Consider the following 6077-nt stretch of genomic DNA (forward strand, 5'->3'; position numbering starts at 1 on the left):
GAGACAGAATAATGAAGGGGGGCTATGGACATTGAAGGGAGATCATCTGTACATTCAAAGATGGGCTCCAAATTTTGACCCTTTGGTCTGTGATCCATATGAAACACCATAATAGATTCACCTATACAATCTACCAATTGAATACTGGTCTGAAGAGTGCCTGGAGAAAATAGGTAGATCTCTCAGGACCCTGATAGAAATTGATTCTGAGTTGGTAAATGGGGACTTGTACATTTATGCTAGAATGAAAATACCAACAGTTAGAAAAATCCCTGAGGAAATACGATTATGTGCCTTAAACAAGCATTGGATTCAAAAGGTAGAAGTTGAGGAAAACAAATTTTTTGGTCTGAAATATAGGAGGGATCATAGGGAGTAATTACCATAGGACGGAACGTAAGGATGTTAGATAGACCCCGAAGAGAGGGAATCGTCCTCCTGTGTTTGGGCATAATAATTCAGTTATGGCGATTACATCGAGAGGAAAAGAGAAGGATTTATTTGAGGCACAAGTGTTTGGGGGTGAATGCTGGACAAAAGATCCAAATTAGCAATCATTGATGATTCAGAAGCTAGGGGAATAGGGGATATCCTAGGATCTTATCAGAAGGAATCCATCAACCCTTCGAATGAGAATGATAAGGAAAATTCCTAGGAAGATACTTAAGGAGAAGAAGGGCAAGGATACCCCAAGTCTAAAGGGATTGAAGGAAGGCATAGAATTGTGAACCTTAGGAGGGGAGCAAGTAGAGGGTTAGGGTGGTTTGATCTCGGCTGGAGATAACTCAGAAGAATGCTGGTTCTCGAAAGGGGATTGGTCTGGAGAAGACATTTTGCATAATGTAGAGACAAGGTGTTTAAGCCAATCTGCAACAAAACAATTGGGAGTGGCAAGAAAGAGAAGAGGTAGGAGAACTAATAAACAAAAGAGGAAGGATGAGACAGCAGAGAAGGGACTAATGAGCGTTTTTGAATTTCTGAAAATGACCAAGGGAGCCAGGGACTCCCTTGGAGGGAGATGAGGATTTTAACATGGAATTTTAGGGGCCGGTCAGCCCCTGATAAAAGGCGCTTAGTGAAGCGTTTTCTAATTAAGGAGGGAGCAGATACTATCCTTATTCAAGAAACAAAGTTCAATCAAGTTTCTGGAAACTTGTTTTCCAAATATTGCAGAAGATGGGAAGGTGTTTTTCAGGACGCGTGTGGTCAATTAGGGAGATTAGGTGTGTTGTGGGATTCTAATCTGTTTCATTTGATGCTGGTAGAGACAGGCACAAATTGGATGATGTGCAAGGTTCCATATTGTTCCTCCGGGTTGCAATTGTTTGTACTTAATGTTTATGGACCTACAAAAAAATGGAGGAGAAAGCTGCTCTTTGGAATAGTCTGAAAGGATTGTTGGAAGGATTTGGTGATAGTAAATACATAATTGGAAGAGACTTTAATGCTATTCTTTATCTGAATGAAAAAAGTGGTGGGATCCTCCAAAATAATAGGGTGATGTTTGATTTCAGAGACTTTGTGGAATCTAATGGCCTACTAGATATTATACCGAGCAATGGTGTATTCACTTGGACAAATAGAAGAGAAGGTTTCATGAATTTTGCAAAGAGATTAGATCGATGATTTTTTTGGGTAATCATTGGGTTGAAAATGAATTCTCTTTTCCATCCACCATTCTTCCGATTTCCATTTTATTATACCGAGCAATGGTGTATTCACTTGGACAAATAGAAGAGAAGGTTTCATGAATTTTGCAAAGAGATTAGATCGATGATTTTTTTGGGTAATCATTGGGTTGAAAATGAATTCTCTTTTCCATCCACCATTCTTCCGATTTCCATTTTATTATACTGAGCAATGGTGTATTCACTTGGACAAATAGAAGAGAAGGTTTCATGAATTTTGCAAAGAGATTAGATCGACGATTTTTTTGGGTAATCATTGGGTTGAAAATGAATTCTCTTTTCCATCCATCATTCTTTCGATTTCCATTTTATTATACCGAGCAATGGTCTATTCACTTGGACAAATAGAAGAGAAGGTTTCATGAATTTTGCAAAGAGATTAGATCGATGATTTTTTTGGGTAATCATTGGGTTGAAAATGAATTCTCTTTTCCATCCACCATTCTTCCGATTTCCATTTTAGAACACTTCCTAGTATCATTGCACATTGGACTAGGTGAGAAGCCCAGTAAAGGGTATTTTAAATTCTAATTGATGTGGTGGAGGGATAACTCTCTTCTAGAACTATTGGAATCTTGGTGGAGGGAGAGTTATATTTATAGAGGCTTGATAGGTTTCTGTTTCATGCGTAGGTTGAATTTCATTAAGAACAAATTGAAAGTTTGGAATAAGGAATATTTAAAATATTTTTTTTAGGAAAAGAATCTGGTGGAAGTTAAGCTCAATATTTTCAATGGAAAAATCATTAGTAAAGAAATGTATCTAGAGGATTTCAATAAGGAAAGAGAGTTAAAAGTAATTCTTCCTGAATTATTGGCTAGAGAAGAATTGTACTGGAAGGATAAAGGAAAGGGAGTCCTGGTTAAAGGATGGAGATAATAATTCAAAATTTTTCCATGTTTTTGTCAAATCTAGAAGAATGAATAACAAAATAAACGGAGTAAAATCGGAGAATGGTGATTGGTGTGAGGGAGCAGAGGAAATTGGGAGAGAGGCGGTTAATTATTTTTGCTCTATATTATGGTGTTCATCCTAGGTAGATCCCTAGAATGATCACGGTTGCAGACAAACAAATGCTAGGGGAGCCATTCTCTGAGGAGGAAATCAAAGCGACAATATTCCAACTGCATCTTGATAAGGCCCCAGGGCCCGATGACCTTCCTGTTAGTTTTTACCATAAGTGTTGGCACTTTATTGGTAGGGACGTCTTTCGTTTAACAAAGGATCTCAGAAAAGGTAAGATATTTGTGCATGACCTGAATAATACAGTTATAGTGCTTGTCCCAAAGAAGGAATTTTGTGATTCAATGACAAATTTCAGGCCTATTTCCCTATGTAACTCAATTTTCAAAATCATATTGAAAGCATTGACAAACAGACTAAAAAAATTGTTGAGTAAAATTGTGTCAGAGGAGCAAAATGGATTCACTCTAGGTAGGGATATTACTAATAGCATTATCATTGCTTCAAAGACTATACATTCTATGAAGGTTGATTGACTGAAAGGTATGACAATCAAGTTGGATGTCAGCAAGGCTTATGACAAAGTATCTTGGGAATTCCTAACGACCATTCTTAGTAAAATTGGTTTTTTTTTGATGTTTGGATTGATATTATTAAAGCTTGCATTGTTTCTCCAAGATTTTCTATTGTAGTAAATAGATCATTGTATGGATTTTTCGAATTTGCTAATGGTCTTTGTTAGGGAGACTCAATCTCTCCTTTCTTATTTGTCATCATGGCAAAAGCACTAAGTTGGCAGATCAAAATCAAAAGAGAAGCCATTATTTGGAAAGGGATAGTGGTGGATGAGAAACTTGAACCTATTAGCTATTCATAGTTTGTTGATGACATGATCCTCTTCGGTGAGGCATCGGTTTTTGAAGCAGAGGTGATCAATTATACATTAAAAACTTACTCAACAACCTCGGTTCAGAAGATGAATAAGGATAAGTCCAAAATTTATTTTTTCAACACTAATAAAAATATGCAGAGGAGAATAGCAAGGGTGTTAGGATTTCAAATCTCTTCCCTCCCATCTAAATACTTATGAGCACCATTATTTGTGGGGTCAAACAAAAATTGTTATTGAGAGGAAATAGTGAATAAATGTCAGGCAAAGGTGGCCTCATGGAAGAATAAGTGGTTGTCATAGGCTGGAAGAATCATCATGATAAAAATAGTATTAGCAGTATTATCAACCATACCTATCTATGTTGATGCATAGAGCTTCCTCAAAAATTGAAAGTTTATTAAAGCATTTCCCGTGGATGGGGTCTAATGAAGAGAGGAAAATTCCACTGATCAAATGAGAGATTCCATGTCTTTCCCAAAAAGATGGTGGGGCTAGGCCGAGGAGACCGATTTTGAAAAATTTGGCCTTGGGGGCCAAGTTGTCCTAGAAGATGTATAGACATCCTAGCAAATTGTGGTGAACGTGAAAGAAATAATTGGATGACAATGATCCATCTAGAATTTTTACCTTAGCAAATTTCAGTGGTGGGTCCTCCATCTAGAGATTCATTTGGGAAAGCAGGTAGGTTATAACCAATCATCTCATTTGGAAAATAGGAAATGGGAAGAAATCTAAGTTTTGGAGAAATTCGTGGAATGGGGAATAGGTGCTATCTGAGTTTTTTGATAATATTGACTGGTTGGAAATTGTGGAAGGACAGTTTGGGGTTTATATTGTTGGTTATGTATACAACATTGATGTGGAGAAAATTGCCTTTTCCTGGAAGACGATGGAATCATTTGTCCCATAGCACATGGATATTAGTAATCTCAAGGAACCTTTGTGTAGGTGAGCAATTGTGCTTACACAGGAGGAGGATGAGATAGTTTGGTGCACAACATCCTCGTGGGAATACAATGTCAGAGCAGGGTATGATCTTCTTAGAAGAAACACTGGAGAATCCCAATGACCATCAATACTATGTTGGCACAACAGTGTTGCTCCCAGGGCAGGCGCTTTTATGTGGGTAGCATTGCATTGTAGGATCTTGACAGGTGATAGATTGAAATCTATAGGAATTCTTAGACCTAGCATATGTACCCTGTGTCTAAATGATCAAGAAACAATGAACCATTTACTTTTGTTGTGCCCCTTTGCATCATCTTGTTGGGATTGGTTCATGGAATCCATTAGTTGGAATTCAACTAGGCAGGAAGGATTGTTTAGCTTTTTGAGCAGTTGGCCAATTAATGGAAAAGACTCTTTTTAGGCAGACATCTGGTTGGTTGGTCCATCCTTGGTGGTCTGAAAGATTTGGAATGAAAGGAACAAAAGAATCTTTAGTGATTAGATTAGTTCGAATAATCAAATCATTGCTAATTTGAAAAAGAGTATATGTGAGGTGGTGGTTGCCAAGATTCATTCAAAAAAGGTTTCGTATTTTTGTAAGTGGGATGAGAGAATTGAATATCTATGGAGTGCTATTACGGCTTCGATAGGTATAGGGCCTAAGAAAGCTAAGGAAAGATAGGTTTCTGGATGACGTCCACCTGGGAAAGGGTGGGCGAAATTGGATTTTGATGGAGCTGCTAGAGGCAACCCAAGTGTAGTAGGGGTAGGCTGTATCATTCATGATAGCTTGAGTAATTGTTTATGGGATCTTCATGGATACATTGGCAACACAATGAATAATCTCGCTGAGATGGATGCTCTTTCCATAGGTATTCGATTATGTGTTGGAAGATTCACAAATTTGTATTAATGCCATCTCGAAAGGGAATATAGTGAATTGGAAACTTAATAAATGAATCATATAGATCAAAGCTTAGCTGGACCGGTTAGCTGAGTACAAGATATCTCATTCTTACAGAGAAGCAAATCAGGCCACTGACTGTCTAGCTAATAAAGGGATTGATCATCAAGTTGATGAAGTCCTAGGATACATATATAAAGGTAAAGTCCAAAATTGATAGAGAAGGGATCTAGGTTAATCTTTATGGAGTTTTAGCAAAGGTTCATGGATTGTAAGTGTACATATGAATCATGGAAAACATCAAAGCCATCAATTAGGTAACCACAAACCCTAATAAGCTAAGAAATGATCCTATCACACTCAATTAAGGAATGAAAGTGAGATCTCATAAACAAATTCAAATCAAAGCACATAAATCTCCTTCATATCTCTTCCATTGTTTCTCTTTCTCCTCCAAATATGTGGGCTTCACCTACAAAATGAAAATGTGAGCAAGGAAGCAAGATTGCAAATGAATTCGACAGCGTGAGGGTATTCAAGAAGTGGTTAGTTCTGATTGAGAAAAGGGGTTAAATTTATAGACAAATTAAGGAAGACATGAAATTAGAATGATTGAACTAAAAGAGGCAAAATTGATTTGGAAAAGTTATTGATTAAATGACCAAAAATCATGACCAATTGA

This window comes from Cryptomeria japonica, chromosome 6 (assembly GCF_030272615.1).
Source record: "Cryptomeria japonica chromosome 6, Sugi_1.0, whole genome shotgun sequence".
In the NCBI taxonomy this organism is placed as follows: domain Eukaryota; kingdom Viridiplantae; phylum Streptophyta; class Pinopsida; order Cupressales; family Cupressaceae; genus Cryptomeria; species Cryptomeria japonica.